Below are 23169 nucleotides of genomic sequence, written 5' to 3'. Positions count from 1 at the left end.
GGTGGATCTCCCTGGATCTCCTCAGGAGAGACCTCCTCAGGTCTCTCCCCCTCTCCCCAGTCCATCTTCCCTTCAAAGCCATCTTGCTAAAGCACAAATCTGACTATGTAAACTCCAGTGCCCATCATCTCTAGGATCAAATATAGAATTCCACTTGGCTTTCAGAACTCCTCCCAACCTGTCCCCTTCCCCTTCCTTTCCAGCCTTCTCACGCCTGGCTGCCCTCCATGCAGTCTACGATCTGGTGAAGCTGGCCTCTTCCACCTTCCGACTCTGCCTTTTCACCAGCCGTGTCCTGTGCCTGGATGCTCTCCCTCCTCACCTACTTGCCTTCCTGGCTTCCCACAGATCTCTGCCAGGGTCTGAACGTGGCCTCTTCCAGTCCTCCTTAATCTTGGTGCCTTCTCTCTGAGATAATCTCTGCAGACAGCTTGTTTGTACAGTTATTTGCATGCTGTTTGCTCCTTTAGACTGGGAGCTCCTTGCAGGCAGGGACTGACTTTTGTCCTTTTTTTTGTATCTCCAATGCCTGACACCCAGTAGGTGCTTAATAAGTGCTTTCTGCCTGACTCTGGTACTCCAAGGTTCACGAAGCACCCTGCTCACTGTAGTCATGTGCAGTACAGTTAAGTAATTTGCCCAAATCATGAAGCTATTAAGTCTCAAAGGCAGGATTTGAACCCAGGTCTCCCTGAATCCAAGTCTAGTATTCTAGACTTCTATCCATGATCTCATTTTATTGTTCCAACCCCCAGCAGTCCAATGGGAAAAGTGCTAGGCTTGGATTCTAATTATGCCCCTCATGCTGCCCAGCTGTGTAACCATGGGTAAATCACTTAACCTCTCTGAGACCTGGTTTCTAATCCACAAAACAGTGATAGTCATAGCAGCAAACCTTATCCTATGGGGTTACTGAGAAAATGGAATGAGATGAACCTTAAAATATTGTACAAGTGTTAGTTATTATACTGATCATCAGCAGATGAAATCTCCTCATTTAATAGTTGAGGAGACCCAAGTCACCTGGTGAGTTAGGGGTGAAGCTTTCCATAAGGCCCTCCGATAATCAGTGCTCCACTAACCCCGACCAGTGGGACCCCGGCTCTCTCAGCTTGGCCCAGCACTGCTTTCTCCTCTTTACCAGCTGTTCCCACCTGGTCATGACCTTGAGAGAATCCAAAAGGGGAAGCAAGAGACCACAAGAAGACAGGGGCGGGGGTGGGAGGGATGCAGTAGGGAAGTGAGTGAGCCACAGAACATGGGACAGTTCCTGCTGGGCCGGGGGCCAGGTGGCCCTGACGTCAGCTTCCCGACACCCCTCAGATCTCATGTTCTGCTAATGGTAGGGCTCTTGAGTTTCCCCCCTTCATTTTCTCCCTCCCAGAAAAAGAGGTCATTTGTGTGACCAAAAGCATAATGACAGAGTTGGGGTTCCCTGGGTCAGGACCCAGCCCTCTCCACCCCCCTACCCCCATCTTCTCTAAAAATACTAGGGCAGCCCATCCAGGCCAGGCCCAGGGCGAGGTTGGGGGAAGGGAAAAAACTGGAGAAGGCTGGGGGCAAGACAGGGCAAAATGTCTCAGAGTGTTCCTGGCTTTGAACCCTGTGACTTTGAGAGTCACTTAAAACTCTCTTGGCTTAATCACCCCCTGTGAAATGAAGGGTGATTCCCCAAATATTGAAATCCTGAAATTCTATGGAGAGTCAGAGAGAAGAGGGATGGGACCCACTGCTATCTAGGGCCTCTAGCTGTCCTCACACAACAAATCATGGAATTTGAGGGTGGGAAGAGACTTTAGAGGTCACCCAGCCCCTCATTCTAGAGAAAAGGTGTGATCCCTCCCTCCCTCTCCTCACAAAGGGCCACTGACTCCCAAAGCTAGCTGTGGGAATCTGGGGAGACCATGAGGTCTGTGGCCAAACCCAGAACTTGCTTGATGGCTGATGCCCTCTACAATCTGGTCCTGCTCTCCCTTTCCAAGTCTTCACTCTCCTTCATTCCCCTGCACACTTCCAGACAAACAGGCAACTCTCTGCCCATGTCCCCCACTCTCACCCACCAACATAAGTCCTAGCTCTCCCACTTCCAGGATTTTGCTCCCCTGATTCACCTGGATTCCCATCCATCTCTGAAAAGCCCAAAGAATACTCCCTCTGTGAGACTCCCCGGATACCCACAGGGTAGACCACAGCACTCTGGACACATCTGCTGAGTGAATAAATGATTAGATGAATGAATGCACGGCCAACGGAGTGACAGGGACGGTCAGTGTTTTAGGAGCCCCTGTGAGGCGAGCTCAGGACTGGGCCCCTCACCCCTCCTCCACTGCCATGCTCTGACATCACCTGCCATGACGTTCCTGCCTTCTGCTTCTAGCCTAGGTAAATGCCACATGGTCGTTGGGATCATTCAGTGTCAGCTCGTGGAGGGCCTTGGAGACCCTACAGTAAGGCTAAGGCCCACACTGGACAAAGGGGGGGATTTCTGCCCCAAAGGAGGGATAAGAACCGTGATGGGAGCTGGAGCCAGAGGGGAGCCCAGAAACCTCCAGCTCCACCATGGCCCGGAACAGGACCTCCCTCCCTCCAGAGGCAGCTGATGCCACTTCTGGATAGTTTGAGTTCTCCCTCATTTCTAGACCAAACCTGCCTCTCTGCAAGCCTTGTAACTCATCCCCTTGATGAGGCCAAATGTAACCAAAGAAACACCTGGAGCCCACGGAGGCCCAAGAAGTGGCCTGGCTCTCTTCGGACAAGAGGAGGAGAGCGAGGGGCCTTCTCTAGGAAGCCTAGGCCCAGGAACAGGGGAGGCATACTGGAGGTCAAAGGAGCAGCACATCAGAGCCAGGATATAGACCTGGAACCGTGGCTCTCAGTCCAACACCATTTCCAGTACAGCAGGGTGCTTCCCCTTCTGATACCTCTTCCCCATGAAAGCCTTAGAGAGCTGGATGTAAAATCCTGTTTGACCCCTTCCCACCTTTATTCTCATACCCTCGTACTCCTACAGACAACAAGCTCCAGGGACACTGGCCTCCTGGCGCTTCTTCCCATGTGCCACTCCCTGCCTTTGCCCTAGCTGTCCCCCAGGGCTGGAATGCGTGACCTTCCTTTGAGTCCCAGCTAAAATTCTCTGTCCCCCAGCTGATTCTGTACATAGCCTGTTTATGCACAGTTGTTTGCATGTTGTCTCCCCTATTATACTGTGAGTTCCTTGAGAGAAGTTTTTGCACAGTGCCTGGCACATAGTAGGTGCTTAATGAATGCATGTTGATTAGAGTAGCTGCTTAATAAATGCTTATTGATTTGAGTAGGTACTTAATAAATGCTTGTTAGTTTGAGTCGGCACTTAATAAATGCTTATGATTTGACTTAAGTCAAATTGACAAGCATTTATTAAGTACCTATTATGAGCTAGGATGTAAAATTGGAAGAGACCATAGAGATAATTTAGTCCAGAGGTGTCAAACACCACATAAGTCCCCCGTGAGCTACTCAAATCAGGTTAAAATGTAATTGGGAAACATTTAACAAAATAAATAAAACACATATAATATTAATGTGTTTTTCTTTTTTTTTTTTTTTTGCTTTTTGGAGGGCAGATGGGGTTAAGTAATTTGCCCAAGGTCACATGGCTAGGTTTTGTGTTAAGTGTCTGAGGCCACATTTGAACTCAGGTCCTCCTGACTCCAGGGCTGGTGCTCTACTCACTGCGCCACCTAGCTGCCCCATTAATATGTTTTTCTAACTCAATAGGGTTCCTTCTATACAGTTTAATGGTTCCTGTTTGTATTTGAGCGTCACAACTCTGATCTAGTACAACCCTCTCCTATGACAGAGAAAGTAACTGAGGGCCAAATTATATCCCTTCCAGTCACAACTGGGATAAGAGGTCAAAAGGTGTCCAGGCTTAATTCAATTCAGTATAATAACCAATTATTGGTTGGACAGGGTGGGAGTGAGAAGGGAGAATGTGCAGGCTAACCAGCCTATTTCCCTGCCTATGCAGAGGGCTGAATCTCTAGGATGGTGGCTTGGCCTCCCCATGGACAAGGGCTGGGAGATGGGGAAGCTCTGGAACAATGATCTTCCCCAGCACCCAGCAGGGACCAGGGGAGGCAGGAAACAGGGGCCTCGGGCAGTCAGCTTCCAGAAAAAGGGGCAAACTCCTTGGCTGCCCCCTCTGTCCCCAGAGACAGGGCTTCAAGAAAAAGAAAACAAAAAAAGAAAACGCCCTACCATCAGAAAAGGAAGGAGAGAGCATCTGGGAAGCTGTCCCAGCCACAAAGACGGGGTGTTTCCAACAGTGTTGTTCTGATTCTTCTGCTCCACTGCCCTTGTCTGAGTCTCTGCACATCTGCACTGGGTCCTAGCCATGGGCGCCAGCCCCACATCTGGCTTCAGCCTTCCACCCCTCTCAATATGCTCCTGGCCCAAACTCCCTGCCCCCCCCCCAAAAAAAAAATCAGGGCCCAAAGTGGTGAAATTACTTTCGTAAGGTCGCCCAGCTTAACAGAGTGCTGGAGTCAGGAAGATCTGGGTTCAAACCTTGCCTTAGACACTGAGTGAGCCTGGGTAAGTCATCTCACCTTTCTGAAACTCAGTTTCCTCATCTCTGAAATGGGATAATAACAGAAGCTACTTCACCGAGTTCCTGTGTTCTCTTTTCCATAGATCTTTCCAGCTCTAACAATTGTGTTCTCAGGTCGGCTCCAATTCTGATGTTCTATTACTTAGAAACTGGATGAAGCCACCTCCTCTGCTAATCGCTACTGCCCAGAATCACTGCCCAGGCCGGCAGCAGGGTCCCTAAAGGTTTACTCGGCCTCTACTCCCAGCTCTAATTATAATAATAGCAAGCATTTACACAGAGCTTCACATATGGTATCTCATTTGTCTCCACAACCCTGGAAAGTAGGAGCCATTATTATTAGTTCTCATTTTATAGATGAGGAAACGGAGGCCCAGAGAGGTTAGGTGGCTTGTCCTGGGGTCACACAGCTAGTAAATAACTGAGGAAGGATTCAAACTCAGATTTCCCCAACTCCAAGCTCAGTGCTCTATGTACTAGGCCACCTACCTGCCTCAACTACAAGAATCCAAGGGAAACATTTGGCCTAGGTGAGTGACATTGAACCAGATGTTCTTAGGCTCGCCTCCTGGGGATTCAGGCTTATAATTCTCTGCTTCGCCCCCTGCCCTAGGCACGAGCCATGGCCTTTCCTGGCAGCTCTGTGGTCAGCCTCCTAATACACAGGGCTGCGTCCTGCCTTTCCCTACCTGGTCCTCCTGCACAGCTGGCCTGAAGCATCCTACTCATGTCTACCTTTGGTGATAGCCTTCTACCTCGATCCACAGGAGGATAGACCTACCTCCTCAGCCTGGCCGGGCACCATACAGTCCTGTTCTGTCCTCTCTTTCCTACTTGCTCATCCTGATCCCCCTCCCCGTCTCCCCACAACAAGGACACAGTCATCTCTGTTTCCCCTAAGCTCCTCAGCCTTAAATGTCCTTGGCCCTGAGCACAGAGGGCCTTGAGCCATCTCATCTACTGTTTTCCTGGACTGTTGCTTAATACTACGTGAGTGAATCTTATCTCTTCAACTAGACCCTGCTCCTTCTGTGCCAGAGGAACGAACACGGGCCCAAGAGGAGGGCCCAGGGAAGTCAGACAAGGAGGGCCAGTATGTTCAAAGGGTTCCCCTGTCTCCTCAACATCTTCTGCTTCTCTGCCCCACCAGATCCCATGGGGGCTAGAAGCTAGGTGCTTTGTCTCAAAGCGAGGACGACTGCACAGTTCCCCATTTCTTGAGGAATGTTAACTTTTTAGATGTGGGAGGACACTCAGAACTGCATTTTACAGATGCGGAAATGAGGCACAGACTCACTCAAGACCACACAGCGTCAACAGTAGCGCCAGGACTGGAACTCAGGTCTCCTTCTGCCTAGCCTGGGGCCCTCCAAGTTTCTGATCTCCAGTACATCATGCCTCAGCTCAGATGGAAACCAGGGATCCCTAGGGCCCAACCAGCCACCAAGATATTCCAGCACTTAGCAAAGAAGCTTGGTTTGACTCAGGGTCCATTGAGTACAAAGCAAATCACTTTTGGAGTAAATGAGGCTGGGGATAGGCTTTCACAGCCCTGCTATAGGCACAATCCTCACCCATGGAAGGCAGAGATACCCTGAGCTGGTAGGGAAGGATTGGGGGAGGGGAGCCACAGGTTACTGAAGGCCAGAAGAACTGGAAGAGGAGAGATACTAGCCCCCCAAATTATCCAGATTTGTTGTTGGTGGTGGTGTTCAGTCAATCAATCAGTCGTGTTTGACTCTTTGTGACCCTATATGGTGTTTTCTTGGCAAAGAAACTGGAGTAGTTTGCCATTTCCTTCTCCAGTAGATTAAGGCAAACAGAGATTAAGCGACTTTTCCAGGGTCACACAGCTAGTGAGTGTTTGATTCCGGATTTGAACTCAGGTCTTCCTGACTCCAGGCCCAGCATTCTATCCACTGAGCCTCCTAGCTGCCTCTAGCTCTCCACTGGTCCCAAAGATTATTGGGGGTCAAAAGGACTGCTAAAGATGAACTCAAAGAGGTCCCAAAGATTAGTCAGAGAGACTGGTTAATCGAGAGGTACCACTGGTCCCAAATATCACTGAGGGCCATAAGGACCGGGAGAGGGGACTGGTGGTCCTGAAGATTATTGGGGGCCAGAAGGCACTTCCTCCCCAGGTTCTTATGAAGAGGACCAGAGCTCAGCAAAGCACATGGGATAATGGGAAAATCATTCTGCTAAGAGCTCAGAGGACCTAGTTCTAGTTTTGATGAGATGTGTTATCTTGGGTAAAGCACTCTCTTCTTGGGACTCCAGTTTCTCCATCGGTAAAGGGAAGGGGTTAGAGAAGGGAATTTGGCACAGTAGAAGGAGCATTGGATTCGAAGTCAAGGGAACCAGGTTCAAAGCTTTGGCACCATTTCTGGGAGATCCCAAACAAGGTGCTTAATCTCTCCTGGCCTCCATTTAGTCATCTATAAAATGAAGGGAGTGAGACCCAATGATCCCCAAGGTCCCCTCCATCAAGTCCCACGTTCTTCATGGCTGGTCTCCAAAGTACATAAATGATGAGAAAAGGGAGCTGCTGGTGAAGTTTCTGCTCCTTACCTTGCAAAGCCCCTCCCTTCTTCCCCCTGTACCTCTTCTAAGGGGTCTTCTAAGGGTCCGTCAATAAGTACATTAGTGTAGAATTGTATAATATTAAGCACCTACCATGTGCCAGGGACACAAAGAAAGGCAAAAACAACTCCTGCCCTCAAGGAGCTTGCCATCTAATGAGGGAGATGCAAATACCTAGGTATATACAAGCGATATACAGAGTAAATGAAGGTAACTGGGAAGGGCATGGCATTAGCAGTTGAGGGGGGTGGGGGGCTGAGAAAGGCTTCCTGTGGACAGATCCCCTAATACTCAGCTATACAAAATCTCATACTTTCCAAAACACTTTCCCATCACTTCTCAAGTAGGATTTTCCAATCCTTCCTTCCATCTGTGTGACCCTGGACAAGTCCCTTTTTGTCCCTGGGTCTCAGTTTCCTCATCGATAATATGAAATTGTTGGGCTACATGGCTTCTGAGGTCCCTTCCAACTCTAGATCTAAAGTCTACCACCCCCAGGAAGTTTAAAGGGCAGAAATTATTCTCTCCACCTGACAGATGAGGAAATTGAGGCCGGAGATGGTGACCCACCTACAGGTCCACAGTAACGTCAAGGCAGAGACAGGGCTCAAAGCCAAGGTTTCCTGACTGCTGTGGACACCCTTCACTCCACAATGCTGCTGGCTCCCCTCTCTATTTCTACTGTCACTGCTACTTAGCCCTGGACTCAGAAGTACGATGAATTGGATGCAGCAGGCTCTCTGGGAACTCCAGCCCCATGTTATTCTGAAGGGGAGTTCTATCTCCATTCCAGCTTCCCCTTTTCTCAGCCCAATTTTATTCACTGGGTAGGCCTGGCATACAGGGTGCAGAAAGGTGCCTGCCACAGGGTGGTCCTTCCCCTTTGCCCCCGGCCTGATGCTTCTGATAGGAGGCTACTGTTTAAGGCATTGCAGATGCCCATCCATCCGTCTATCGGTGGGCTGGGATAGACAAGCACCCGCAGTCAGGGCTGCAGGCACGTTCACATGCCTCCCCAAGCACCTGGCCGCTCCAGAGTGGCCTTTTTTCCTCTGTAGAGTGGGCCAGGCCCTTAATCTCCCCCAGCTCTGTTCCACACTTCAGGGAGCTCAGAGCTTAGTGGTTTTCATCTTTCCTGAGCCATCCCGAGAAGTGCCCAACTCCCAGGAGTCCCAGCCTCCGATGCCTCCTCCCCCACAGCCCTGGAAATAGGATTTGGGATGCTGATGTGTAGAGGAGAGAAGAGAAGAGATCATGTCACCCTCTGAGAAAGGGGGCTTGAGGAAAGCCGGAGGAGCTCACAAGAAATGTGTGTAAAGCAATTCTGTAGAGGCCTTCTTGACTTACAAGCAGCTTGTTTGACTCTCGTAACAGTCCCGTGAGGTCAACAGTATACATTTCACCCCCTACCCTGGCCCCATTTTACAGATGGAGGTGTGGCAAACCAAGTCAAATCAAGTCAACAGGCATTCATTGAGTGTCCACTGAGTGCCAGGCACAGTGTGCCAGGCACTGTGCTAAGCTTTATACAAAAAGAAGCAAAAGCCCATCCCTGCCCTCAAGGAGCTCACAGAATAATGGGGGAGACAACAGGCAAACAACCAGGTACAAAAAGCTGCCTTGGGATAAAGTGGAAATAATCAGCAGAGAGAAGGCATAAAGACAGAGGGATGGCCCACACATCCTAGGGCTAGGAAGTTCCCTTTTCTCCCAGCAGCTCAGTGGGCTGGTTAATATGGGAGTTCTCATTGCCAAGATCGAGCGGCTGGGACATGGCAGAGCCATGACAGGAGCCCCGGGCTGTCCCCTCTAGCCCAGTGCCCTGGTTTCCTAGGCCTAGTTCTGCTTGTTCCTCCAAGAAAATCTGGTTTGGCTCTTTCCCATCCATCCCCCTATGGACCTCTCGGGACTCAGGAATTTCATATAAAAGTCAGGGGGACAAGAGGATCCCACCTCAAAGAGCCTAATGGGAGAGAGAGGGGTAGACAGGGACAGAAAGAGATAGGGAGGGAGGGGGAGAGAGAGGGAGAGACAGAGAGAAGATGAGAAAGGGAAGGAGGGGAAGACAGAGGAGAGAGGAGAGGAAGAAAGGGAGAGGGGGAGAGGGCACGGGGTTGGGGTCGCGGGGGGAAGTATATGCTCTGTAGGGCCACAAAGCAAACTGACAAAAAGATGATCTAAGTTCAGCTCAGTCTTTTCTACTCCAGTAACCCTTTGCTAGACATTCAAGGCAGGTGTTGTATCTTAAAACTCTATGGAGCCCTGGGCCGAGCAAAGGATCTGGCCCATAGCAGAAGTTCAGGACATGCTTGGTACCTCAGTTTCCCTACCTGTAATATGGGAACACTAATGCCTGAACTACTTCCTTCACAGGGACATTCTAAGACTCCAGTAAGATAACACACATAAACTCTCTATAAACCACAAAGCACTACAGAAAGGCCAGTTATTACTACTACTCTTTCTTCTGGGATTGGATGAATTGTAGCTTAAGGAGATTATTCAGAGGGCGCCTTAGTCAGAATGATAGCTGACCAGGAATCACATCTGTCTGATTCCTGGACAGTGCTTACTGGCCTCCAATCCAACACCTTCTGAGATGGGAAACTCACTACCTCCCAGGGCACAGCACTTTTGGATGGCTCTCATTTTTTTCCTTATCCCTGCTGAAGCTGGACTCTCTGTGAGTTTTCCTGAGGTGCCCCTAATTCTAACTCTGAGGCCAGGCAGAGCAAGTCTCATCCCTTTTCCACAGGACAGGCCTGCAAATACTTGAACCCCGTGGTCATGCCCTAACCAGTCACCTTTTCTTCCACTACATGGACATCTCCAGGTCCTTCAAAGGATCCCCGGTCCTCTCTCCCCCCTTCTTATCTGTGCTGTTCTCTGGATGTGCTCCCTGCTCCCTCCTAGATATTAAAGCCCTTCCTACAAAGGTCCCCAGAAATGAATGCAGTACTCCGGGTGTGGTGTGAACAGAGTGGAGGAGGACATTCTCTGGATGTGTAGGACGGTGGATTGTGGGGAGAGGAGTAAGAGTCACACACAGGTGGGGCTGTGGGCCCTGACTACAGAAGGCCTGCAATGTATGCAATGGAGAGAGTCTTGGATTGGGACTCAGCACGGCTAGGCTCGGGCTCCAGATCCACCCTGACTTGCTGGGTGACTAAGGGAAAACCCTTCCCCTCTCTGGGTCCTCAGGCAGCTATGGAGAAAGGCCCGAATGGAGTTAGAAGACCTAGGTTCGAATCCTTCCCTTCCCCCCAATCAATCAATAAACATTTAAGTACCTACTATGCGCCAGTTACTGTGTTAAATGCCGGGAATACCAAAAATGGCCATCGGCACCCTGCTGCTATTCTCTAGCGATGGAAGCTAGATTCTGTTTAGCTGCAGGTTGTATGACTCAGAGTAGAACTAAGCATCCCTTTCAGCCTTTTGGGACAGTCCATTCCATGTATCTAACCAGGGGTGAGGAACCCAAGACTTCAAGGCCACATGTGGCCTTGAGGCTACAAGTTCCCCATCCTTGACTTAACCCTATGACTTAGACCACGACAAAACCTCCCTAGACATTCCACACACAGAATTTCAGCACCATGTCCTGCTACTGCAGGAACAACCTTGAGGCCATTATACAAAGAATCTGCTTGTAATAGAGAATCAATTGTAATGGAAACATTAAAGCCAAGGGAACTATTATCAAAAAATAAAAAAGTTGCCATACAATTGAGGCCAAAAGCGGGTAGGAGAGAGGCTGGGGGTCACACTGCAAAACTGTGTCACAGACCCAAGTCTAGCTGAACCCTGCCATCAAAGCTGGCCAAGCATTACACCAGCCTGCCTGGCCACCCCACTGTTCCTGGCCATCCCCAGGGGCATGCACCAGTCCTCAGCATCATCAATAAGGACAGCATCTCTGATGCTCTAATGGGTTCAAATAGAGCTTTCCTACAACCATGGGAGATAGGCAGCCTAAGGTACTATTATTTCCATTTTGATAATGGCATTTGTAAACCAAGACTCACCCCCCCCCAACTAATGATAGCTAACATTTATATAATATTTACTATGTCCCAATCACTGTGCTAAATAAGTGCTTTACAAGTATTAATTTCATTTGATTCTCACAAAAACCTTTATCCTCATTTTATAAGTAAGGAAATGGAGGCAAACAGAGTTCATTGACTTGCTCAGGGTCACAAAACTAGTAAGTGTCTGAGGCTGGATTTGAAGTCAGGTATTTCTGACTCCAGACCCTGCACTCTATCATTTTGCTACCTAGACTGAGAAAAAGAATCTGGTTACATTGGAAGGAGAGGAGGACCCAATGAACACTGGCTCCAGAGCTGGCAGATGGCTTAAATAATAACCAAAGCTAGCACACAGCTAGTAAGGTTGAATGATCGCAAGTCCAGTACTAGGTAGATCTCAATTTATCAAGTGGAGAACAATAAATCAAAGGACTATTTAAAATCTCTGGTGAGGGTGAGGTTAGGGGAGTGCTATCGCAAGAAAGCAGTAGAGGCATGGAGAGGTAAAAGGAGAGAGTTCCTGTTGGCAAGGAACCCTTGTCTCTCTAGAAATGCATTCATCTCTTAGGTTGGGCATTGGCACATTGCGTTTGCTTAAATCAGGGCTCATTGTGTTTGCACATCTAGTGTACAGTCCCTGTACCAGGGAGGGTAGGGAACCTGGAAGGGCAGCAGTGTGTGCCCGCTGCTGATCCCCACTGCCTTCTTTGGGATTAATGCTGGAGAACATCCGTGCCAGTTCTGAGTCTGTGACTCTATTCCCATCCATAGCTGGTGGGGGTGCCAAGAAGGGCTGGTGGGCAAGGGCAGAAGAGCACAAAACTATTTTACTACCATAAATTTTTAAAAAATCTATTAATAGTTTCTAAATTAATAAAAAACAAATGAAAATCGCCCTTCTCACTGCTGCCAAACGGATTTTGCTTCTGAGGATTGTGGCCATGGCCAAGTCATTCACCTTCCTTACTTCTTCAATGGGGGCCACAGCCAGATTTCCCCTAAACTGCCATTGTTTTCTATGGGAAATTTCATACAACAGTTGGAAAATGATACATGATTTGTGCAGAAGACAGTCTCCCATACAAGGACTGAGTTTTGTGACTGACTCTAGTAACAGTTCCCTGTTACCATGGGAAGGTCACTTCCTTGCCCTAGTGGCTAGGGCCTAGCCTCTATTTCCTGATCTCTAAAGTGAGGGTGATTCTAACGAGACTTCACAATTTATGAAGCTCCTACTCTATATGCCATGCACTGAGCTGGGAATACCAAGGCCAAAACAAAACATTCCCTGCTCTTGAAGAACTTACATTCTATCAGGAGAAAACATCACACACACTTATAAGTCAGTACAAAATATATACAAAGTAATGTGGAGGGCACTTTAGTAGCTGGGGGGTTGGCAGGGGGAGTCTGGCCTGCACCTGACAAAAGGTCCCCTAATGAGTGGCCCCCCAGCCTTTGCTCAAAGATCCCTAGGATACTCTGCTAAGAGTGAATTGGGAGGAGGCAGATGGCTGGCAACTGGTTCTGCTTCAAGGCAGCCTTGCATAAAGGCTTTCAGGAGCTGGGCGGCTGCCCTACCCAGGGTCCAGAGGAGGAATCCAGGAAACAATAATGGATTCCTCCCAGCATTCAGTCACCCTCCCTATACCGCACGTGCATCCGCAAGGCCCAACATGCTCTCCTCACCCAGTGATGAGGAGTGAGTCATAGCCAAAAGTCAGGGGGCAAACCACAGGCATAATGCATAACGAAACAAAAAAACTATATAAAACACCTCCTGGCCCCATTCCTAAGTGCCTTGGCCTGGCTTACCTGCCAATATCCCCCAAAAGGGGGGCTCTCAAGGAATAGTCTGGTCATGACTCCTGGGCCAGTGTGCCACCCCAGGAAAGCAGCAGCCACCCCGGTCCCTCTGAGGGAGTTTCTGACAGATTGCTGGCTTCTGCCTTGCCCTGGAATTCAAGGCCCTTTTCACAGCTGGACCCCCACGGCTTTTCTGGAACCCTTTTGCTCCCTCCTGTCCTGGATGGGCTCATCCCTTCACTTACCCACAAACTTGCCAAGCTCATTCCTCCTTGAGCTCATGTCTTTGCTCCAGACATTTCCTTCTCCTGGAATGCCCTGATACCCCTTTCTAAATCTACCCAACCATCAAAGTCCTACCTCCTCCAGAAAGCCTTTCTGGATGGTTCCAGATCTCCACAGAATCACAACCAGGAATCAGAATCACAGTGTCTGAGAGTGGAATGGACCTCAGAGGCCATGGAGTCCAAACTATACCCGAGGAGGAATTCCCCTCTACAATACGCCCTCCAGAAAAGATCAGCACTAGAAGGGACCTGAGATAGGAATCAGAATCTTGGAGAGTTGGCTAGGATCTTCACATACATCTAGTCTGGCCTGTCTCTGACCAAAGATCTTCTCTGCCTCATCCCTAACTAGTGGTCATCCAGCCTTTGTTTAAAGACCTCCAGGATGGAAAAGGAGAATGGCCCCAGGCTGCAGAACAAAGGCTGATTATTTACACATCACACTCAGGTCTGCAAGGACAGCCGCTGCGGTCCAGTGGAGAGCAAAGCAGCCTGGCCTTGGAGGCAGGAAGCCTAAGGTCCAAGTCTGGCCCCTGACCTGAGAACATCTGAGCACAGCACAAGGCAGTAGGGGAGAGGCACCAAAGGGGACACGCAGGCAGAGAGGGCTAGAGGAGCTCAGAGGAGGATCCCTGGGAGTTAAAGAGATCGGAGGAGGGAATGAACCTGGATCTCGAAGCCTACTCCAGGGCTTTATGCTAACTCCAACTTTGACACCAGCAGGTTAATTCAGGAAAGGGCCGATTTAATTTCAATAAAAGAAAGCGCTTCCTAATAATCAGAACCGTCTAAAGGTGCATGGGCTACTTTTGAGAGGTGCTGAGCTCCCCAGCACTGGAGGGCTCCAACCAAGTCTCAGAAATCCTCTACCCTGTGGCCATACCAGGTGACTTCTAGGACTCCCCCTGCTCCCCTCCAACTTTAAGATTCTAAAAATCTCAGAGCTGGAAAGGACCCAGAGACTACATGGTCCAACCCCTTTAGTTTACAGATGAGAAAACTACAAAATGAAAGTTGAAGGCTCAGGATTGATTCTGGGATTACAGAGAAGGGGGAGAGGGCAGGGCAGGGAGAGAGCCTGGGCTAACCCACAGTCCCCCAAATTCCATGAAGTCATTAGCTGCTGCCTCTTCTTTCCCCAACACACACCACACGTGTAAAGGATACCTCAACTGCTACTCCAACCCTTCTCATCCACCCTCTGAGGCTGGTGCTAGGGGAAGACTCTGAAATACAATGTAATTCAATTTAATAAACATTTATTAAGCACCTACTGTGTACCAGGCACTGGGTAAGGTGCTATGGATACAAGGACAAAAATGAAAGCACAGTTTCAAAGAGCTTTCATTTGATTGGGAGGAAACAACATATACTTGTAAGCAAATATAAAAAATGGGTAGAGAAGAGCTAACTGTGGTGGAAATGGGGGCATTACTTAAGGAATTCTAGCTGAACCTTGAATGGAGCTGGGACTTCCAGGCAAAGGTGAGGGAGAGCCTGTGCAAAGGTGTGGAGGTGGGAGAGAGAAGGTCATGCCTGAAGAGCAAGGGTGTCAGGAAGGCTCTAGGGTCTGCAGATCATTAACCCACCCAGCTAGCTCTGGTGCTGCCAGGCCAGGAAAGGCAGAGTATTAAGTGTAAGGAGACTTGAGTTCTGGTCCTGACTATGCCGCTAAATCATCGTGTATGCCTGGGCAAGTCCTTCCTTCCCCTCCCTGTGCCTCAGTGTCCCCACCTATAAAAAGAGGGGGTTGGAGAGACCATCTCCTCAGTCCCTTCCAGCTCTAAAGTGCTAGAAACTTGCGAAAAGACAAACACGTAGGAGGCAGCAGGACAGATGCTGGGCTGGTAGCCCAGAAATATGAGTTTAATCCTGGCTCTGCCGCTGGCTTTTTGTGACTTACATAAATCGCTGTCTCAGTTTCCCCATCTATAAAGTAAGTGAACTGGCCAAGATAATCACTAAGGCACCTTCCAGTGGTAATAAACTATCTGCCTGGATCCCAGACTCTAGAACTCCTTCTGGAACTCTTGTCCTGTTTAAGACCAGCAAACTCCTTTCCCACACACCATTCCATTCCTTCCTCTCTCTACCAATGGGCTCATGAGAACATCAGAGCTCCTTCCTTCCTTCCTTCCTGGGAGGGTAGGTGGGGAAGGGCCTGAAAACCAAAGCCTCCAGTTGGGAGCTGGGGGAATATGTGGCCTCAAACTAGAAAGTGGGACAGGGTCCAGGTAAGCCCATGGCCCAGGGGCAGGAGCAGCAGGGACAGTCTCTGGGTCCCCACCCCAGGATATGCTCAGGGCTCTTTTTCTAAGACACAAAGCAAGGGCTGAATGGCCAATCCAATCAGCAGATGTCTCAATTCCATCAGCCCTTTCATTTTACAGATGAAGAAACTGAGGTCTCCATTTAAAAGACAATGGAAGCTTTTGAAAACTTTCTTGCATAAATCCCTTCACAGTCTACTCATGCCAATGTCTATAGGGGAAATAAGAGTAAAGGCTTAATGAAGAAGCTTCCAGCATGTGGGGGTGGGGGTGGGGGTAGTGGTGGTGGTGGTGAAACCAAGGCCTGTTTTGGCCAGCAACATAAGATAATGTTTTCACTGTCAGAAAGATCTGAGTTTGAAGCCTGGTCCCTTTAGCTAGGGGCTGTGGGAAACCTGACAGCTCCTTAACCATGCCAGGCCCCAGTCTTCCATGAATAAAATGAAGGGGTTGGCTCAGATAACCTCTAAGGCCCCTCTGTCATGAGGGGCAAGTCCTAACAAACTGGAGAAATGTTCAGTGTTCTTTGGAAGCAAAGGAAGACTAAGACACTATCTGGCTGGGGGAGTCCTGGGTTTGAGCCCCAGCAGGGCCAATGACTCACTTTAGACAAAGCCCTGACCCTCTTAGTGCCTTTTTTTCCTCCTCTGTAGAATGAAAATAGCACATCTTGTGTTGCCCACAATTACTATGAGGACTGGACAACATCAATGAAAGTATCAAGCATTATCAGCATCAGAGGGGGTTATTACAGTTGTTTAGGGGTGAGTTCCCCAGAGGTGAACTAGGGAGGGGAGAGGGAGGAGAGGGAAGAGAAGGAGCTTAAGGAAGGGATGGAAAACTCTACCTTATCCCTCTGCACACAGTAGATAGTATAACTTTTTGGCCAAATGAACTTATTGTTGACTGGGGGAAAGTGAGGGGACCCACTGGGGGAAAAGTGGGAGAGAAGGAGACTGTGGAGAGAAGGGAAGTCTGGAGAAGGAAGAGAAGGAACTGAGGAGGGGATAGGAGCCTGGGACGAGTTTGGGGGGCACTAGAGGATGAGGGAGGGCTCAGAAAGGAGATTGGTAAGAAAGGCAGAGTAGACTAGGGGGAAGGAGGAGGAGAGAATAACCAAGAAGCTTGGACCTTGGGAGAATTAATGGGGGGGCACAAGGAAGGGGGTATGAGGAAGAAAAAGATACTGGAAAAGGAGAGGGGAAATGGAGGGGGTATGGAAGGCCGTTGGGAAAGGGGTCAGAGGATAGGGGGAGGAAGGGGGGGAAACTAGGGGAGGGACACGGGCTTGGTTGCCAGGGCTAACCACTCTCCTGAATTCCTGTGACCGGGGAAAGGCAGGAAAAAAGAAGCTAGGGGAGGGACATCAGGGAGGATGTAACCGTTACTACCCGCAAACTTTCCAGTGCGTCCAAAAATAATAAATAACTCATCCTCACTTTTGAAAATTAAACCCGATTCAATTTTCTGTTTAAATAAGGGAAGGGGGAGGGAGGAGAGGGAAGGAGGTTACAGCACAGCTCCATCCTTGCCCCGTATCTTCCCCCAAACTCTCAGACCCTGCTCATACGCTAACAGTCCCTGTTTCCACTCCCCATTCCTCTTCTCCAGAGCTAGGTCTTTGGGGATGGTTTCAATACTTCACCACGTCTGATTTCAGGTCCCAGGCACAGGGACTGCAGATGTGTGGGGTGGGGGTGGGGAGGATGTCAGAGATTCCTGCTAATCACTGCCTCCTCTTTCCACTGCTCCCACCAGACTCTCTGGGGGACGAAGACCACAAGATGGCAAAAGGATGCCTCTCCCCCCACCAAGAAGTCAGTCTCCTGGTCTTCCTTCTCCAATCTTTGCATTCAGCAGACTAAAGAAGGGAGGCTCTTTCCCAAGCCGGGGCCCCCCACCACCTGTGGAGCCTTGGGAACAAAGGCTAGAGTAGACGCCCCCCACCGGGTCCCCCATCCCTTCTTTCCCCAGCCCCTCTCCTCCCATCCCCCACTGGCAGGAGAAGAGATCCTCCACTCACCCCCAAACACACGTAGCATCCAGGTTCCCTGGGGAGGGTGGAAGGGGGGGAGGTCAGGGAGTGCCCTCACTCACCCCCTGTGCCAGTGACCAATGTTTTCCAGCTGGGTTCCTGGGGGAACACAGGATGGGGAGGGGGGGCCTGCCCCCCGGCTCCCTGCCACCACTAGGCACCCATGGGTTTCGAGATCTGTTCCACCAGGCTCATCAGCAGGGACTGGAGAGCTAGGACTGGAAAACCTGGGTGAGGCTGTCCCAGACTGTACGCCAACTCAGAGCCCCTGGGCCGGCCCCGCTGCAGCTGCAGGGAGCAGAGCTAGCAGGGAGCGAGCTAGAGAGAGAGCCGAGCTGGGAGCCAGCGAGAGGGCAGCAGGAGGGGAGCGGAGGGGGCCGGCCGGCCCGCCGGGCGGAGCAGAGATGTTTGGGGTTGGGGGAGGGGCCTGGAGAAGGCTGGGCTGGGGGGGGGGGGTCTCGGGGGGAGGAGGCCCGGGGGTGAAGGGGCGGGGGAGAGGGACCAGGGCCGCACCAGAGGAGAGGGAGGGAAAGGCTGAAGCTGGGGGGCACAGGGGGAAGCGGGGTGAGTGCTTCCTCCCCCTGGGGGCTTTGGAGCTTCTAGTCCTCTCCCCTTTAGCACTCCAGGGGCTCAGTGGGGGAGAGGGGAGTGGAAAGGGAAGATGGAGTCTAGAGGTGCAAAGAAGAGAGGGAGGTGGGGCCAGGGCTGGGGGAGGTGGAGCTGGAGTGCGGGGTCGCTGGAGTTGGGGAGGAGCTGAGGAAAGAAAGGAGGAGGGAAGTTCTGTCCCCTGGGGTGGGGGTGGGAGAGTACGGCCAGGGCCGGAAGAGGAGCCTGGGGGAAGGGGGCTGTGGGGGGGGGTCGGGGGGAGGAGCGAGGGGGGGGGGGGCCACTCTGGGGGAGAAAGTCGGGGGGGGGATTTTACTTCGAGTCTTCGAAGAAAGCTCCTCCCAAACTTTTTACCCAACAGGAGACGTGAGCAGGGGCTGAAAGGGAGAGCGCCGCTACGCTTCTAACTCGCCCCTCCCTCCCGGGGGACTGCGAGGGCCTGCTTAGACCCCCCACCCCCGCTCGCCAGCCCTCGGGCCCCAGGGGTCTAGCTGTCCGTACTCAGTAGCTTGTGTGTTAGGAGGCTATGACTCGCCTGAGGAACTGTCTCCGCTCCCCAGTTTTGGCTCTGTGACAAATCGCTTTATTTGTCTGGGCCTCAGTTTCCTTAATTGTAAAAAGCTGGGGGGTCGGACTAGGAGAAATTCTCTAATCCCCTTCGGCTTCAAAGCCAACAGTTTTATACAAGTTGCAGTCTGGAAGAACTCCAGTTGCAACTGATGACTAATGACCAAGAAAGTGACAAGAAAGCAGAAAGCGACCCCTTCCTATCCCGGCGAGCGAACGCGGAGAACTTCGGACCTGGCTTCGGAGGCTAAGCCCGGCTCTGACGCAGACGGCTGTAACTGAGCCAACGAATCCACCTGAACTTGGCTCCCCACAATAACCCGAGGCGTGGGCACTGCCCGTCTGACTGGTCACTGTGAGGAAAGCACTGTAATCCCCGAGAAAAGGGAGCTGTTCTCTCGGGGGCTCTCCCAGGGGTCCTGTGGGATGCAGAGGAGGCACCGAATTCAGGTGAAACTGGTGCCGGGGAAGGGGCATGGACACCAGTGGCTATCTGTTCAAGGTCCGGCGCGGCCCCAGGCCTCAGGCTCTCCACTTCGCGGCGACTTTTATCCGCACACACCGGCTTTCCATGGAAAGCTCGGCTCAAATGCTGGAAAAGCTCCTCTGATGATACTCCCACCTCAATAAAGAACCCTCCCTGCTTCAACCTCAGCTGCAGATTTGGTTTCACACCTATCGACTGCAATAAAAATAATAATTAAGTTCATCAATTTTTATTGGTATTTTATCACTGCTAGGCAGAATTCAGAGAGCAGGAACCGGGACTTAATCTAAACGTTTTATTCCCACCAAAAGGAGTATGGTCCTTAGCAAACAGTAAGCACTTAATAAATGGTTGGTGGCCTGATATGGCATGCGTAGGCAGGAAGAAAGACAAGTGGCCATATTGCCAGGGACCACTCCAGCCTTAACCTTCTCCCCTCCCCAGGCCAGATATAACTAGGTCTCCCAGGTCACCCTGCCTGTCACTCCTACCTCCTGACTGCCCATCGGGGTCCCCACACCTCAGGGCCACTGGCAAAACGTTCAGAGGGGCCTGGCTTGGGAGACAAGTGTGTTTTTGGAGAGCAGTGGTGTGTGTCCGTGTATGGGGGTGGAGAGAGCAAGGAGTGGGCCGCCTGAGAGCTGGAAGCAAGTATCCAGATTGAAAACAGATGGGAGTGTTCATGCCAGCCTGACATCCGATCCTGTGGGGAGGGAGTAGGGAGGATACAAAGGGAGGGGAGAGGAGGAGGAGGAGGAGAAGTTCCCAAACCCCAGAGTCTTGGCAACCAATCAAAACGTCAAGGCTACAAAATAGTTTGGTTTGAAAATATCCCTATAGCCAAGCGGCTTTGGGGGGGGGGGGGCAGGGTACAGATCTATCTGTCTTTCCAGATATCTGATGGGATCCATAAGGGACACCAGCACAGAAAGGAAGTCAGGGTGTAGTAGGGTTCACATGGGGAACCTGCTGCCCTGGGACCCCTAAGTCAGACAGTCACCAAGGCACTTGAACATGCCTCCCCTATGCAGGCCAAAGCAGGGGACAGACAGACAGACAGACACACAGCCTGATTAGAGTGCAAGGGCCACCTGCAGCTATTTATATCCCCCAAAACAAACAGCTGAGGAAGGGTGAGCTAAATATAAAAAGGTAACTGCAAAGAGGCTGGAGGGTTGGTGATGGGGGAGAGCTAGTACAACCTCAAGCACAGGGCAGCTGGGACACCTGAGAGCTCTGGACAGAGGAAGTTCCTTCATCCCCTTGCCTTCCCAGGTTCAGAATTCTTTCCTTTTTGGTCTAGACCTATGATTTTTGAAGGGAACTCGAGCTTGAGATAAAAATTATGATAATAACTTGTATGCCAATTGAAGGCTTTAAAAAGTAGTTTCCTCACAATCCAGTACAAGTCTTTCCCCTATTTTAAAGATGGGGAAACTAAGGCACAGAGTGGTTTACTGGCTTGCTCAACAGAACCCGGAGGAAGAGATGAGGGCAGGGTCTGAGCTCTGGGATTCTGGTTCTGTGGCAGGTACTCTTTTGACTTCTCCTCCTCCTCTTCCTCATCAGACCACTCCTCAGGCATGGTGTCTGACCTCAAGTGTCCCATTGGTCTGGTTCCTCTCCTCTGCTGTTTCAACTGCTGATCTCATCAGCTCCCATTGATTGAAGGATCATCTCTAGGCTGATGTGAATCTATTTATACAGCCCTAACCTCTCTGCTGGCCTCCAGTCACCTATCTCCAACTGCCTACTAGATGTCTTCAACTGGATGTCCTGCAGACATTTTAAAATAAATAAACTCATCTTTCCTCCCAATGCCTCTCATGATCCAACTTTCCTGTCAGTGTTGAGAGCATCACCATCCTCCCAGTCACCCTGGCCCGGAACCTAGGTGTCATCCTCGGTTCCTCACTCGGCCCCCTCCCCCCTGTCCAATCTGTGCCAAGACCTGTCTAATTTACCTTCATTCCATCTCTCACATAAGCTCCCCTCTCTCCTTGGAAGGGGAGCTCTTCCTCCTGCCCCCATACTGGTGTATTGGGGCCTCATGGCCCAATAGCCTGCTGGCTAGTCTCTCTGCCACGTTTTCCCCATGCTCCCTTTCATCCTCCCCCACCCAGCTGTCAAATTGATGTTCCTAAATTGGAGATCTGACCAGGTCAGACCTGTTGCCCCAACCTTCCTACTCCCCACCCCAGGTCAACAACTCCAATGGCTACCTATCCTCTTCAGGATCAGATACAAACCTCCCTTTGGCATTCAAACCCTTCATGATCTGGCCCCAGGGTCCCTCCCTTTCCAGTCTTCTTACAAAGCCCCTTGGCCCCACATACTCTACTATCTGGTGACACTGGCTTCCCTACTGTCACTTGAACAAGATACTCCCGGTCATGACTGGGCATTTTCACTGTCTGTCCCCCAAGCCTGAAAGGTTCTCCTTCCTTCAAGTCCCACATAAAATCCCTCTAGGTTATTTAGGAAACCTTTCCTGATCCCTTTTAATTCTACTGCTTTCCAGGCAGCTAGGTGACACAGCACCAGCCCTGGAGGCATGAGGACCTGAGTTCAAATTTGCCCTCAGACACTTGCTAGTTGTGTGATCTTGGGCAAATCACTTAACCCTGACTGCTACCCCCAAAATTACAGTGCTCTCCCTCCGTTATTTCCCACTTTTCCCTTATATAACTTGTTTGTATATAGTTGTTTGCACATCATCTCCCCTATTTGACTGTGAGCTCCCCAAGAACAGCAACTGCCCTTTACCCTTTCTTTGTATCCTCAGGGCTTAGCACAATGCCTGGAACAGAGCAGCTGCTTAGTAAGTGTTTACTGACCAGGTTCCTGCTTCACTCTTCAGCTTTACCAAAATGCTAAAAAGTTCAGTCTAACACCTCATCAGGAGGAAACTGAGGTTCATAGAAATGAAGGTACTTGTCTAAGGTCATGCTGTGAGTCAGGAATAGAACTGGGATTGGAACCCAAGTCTCCTGGCTCCCTGGCCACGTGCAGCCTTTCCACTGGAGCCCACCGGGTTCTCACTCTCAGACAGTACATACTGAGGTTTTTCCTTTTCCCAGACCTTACTTCGTGTTCCAAGGTCCTTCTTTCTCCCAGATCTCACAATGGGTTCCAAGACCTTTCTCCCATCTCAGACACTCTACATCCCTCCCAGCCCTGACAGTTTATGATGTTACAGGACTCAGAGCTCTTACATACTAATGGAACATTCTGTTTGCTCTAACAATCTGTGCTCAGAGGCTTGCTTCCCCGGGTTTGACATTCTTTATTCTCAGGTCCCTGAGGCCGACATTCCATGTTCTAAAGCTTCTTTCAACCATAATGCTCTGTGAGATTACCAGGCCCAGACCTTCCAGCTCCTGAATTCTATGTTCTGATGCTGTCTGTTCTAAGGCCACTAAGCTCTGACCTTCAGTGTCCTGTGGCACTTTCCTTCTACATGTTCTCCTTTCCTCCTGTCAGTTTAGTGAGTGGGATTTGGGATGGGAGATAGGTTAACATCTCAGGCTCTTTTTTCCTCCAGTCCTAGAATTGTGTATAGGATAGAAGGATAGAGACAATCTAGGAAAAGTAGAAGATTATAGTGAACTGAATTGGGGTCCAAAAGCCCTTGGGGTAAACATCTGGGTAGAACGGGAAAGCACAGCCAGGCTTTCAGAGCTCCTTCTGATTGGCAGCTCTCTCAGCTGGGCCCAGGCCTTTTGGGAGATGGTGGGTGCCCCCTCTTAACCCCCTGAGCTGGAAAAACCATTCATTGGGCATGTAAAAATGGGTGAAGGCTGGCCTGGATGGTTGCTGAGGGGGTCCCTTCTAACTCCCAAGCTCTGAGGTTCTTTTCCAGGTCCATACCCTCCCTCCAGGAAGCCTTCCTTGACTTCGCTG

The 23169-nt window shown here is 50.5% G+C and overlaps 1 protein-coding gene across 8 annotated transcripts in view; it reads right to left on the bottom strand.

The window, feature by feature from the left end:
• The window catches only part of PTPRS (protein tyrosine phosphatase receptor type S), a 234154-nt gene that overhangs the window by 132754 nt on the left and 78231 nt on the right, over positions 1-23169 (bottom strand). For 4 of the 8 annotated variants that reach the window (XM_069086751.1, XM_069086756.1, XM_069086754.1 and 1 more), the window contains exon 1: positions 17595-18010. The exons of 1 other annotated variant lie outside the window; for it this stretch is intronic. The gene's annotated coding sequence lies outside the window, so the exon portion shown is untranslated. Of the gene's footprint in view, positions 1-17594; positions 18011-23169 lie in introns of those variants that run through there. 3 more of the 8 variants (XM_069086758.1, XM_069086759.1, XM_069086752.1) reach the window with 2 other exon arrangements.

This window comes from Petaurus breviceps, unplaced genomic scaffold, assembly GCF_028583685.1.
Source record: "Petaurus breviceps papuanus isolate PSGF00001 unplaced genomic scaffold, PetGlider_PUasm1.0 180, whole genome shotgun sequence".
In the NCBI taxonomy this organism is placed as follows: Eukaryota; Metazoa; Chordata; class Mammalia; order Diprotodontia; family Petauridae; genus Petaurus; species Petaurus breviceps.
The sequence above is the reverse complement of the archived record's forward strand: the minus strand, read 5'-3'. Positions and strand labels throughout refer to the sequence as shown.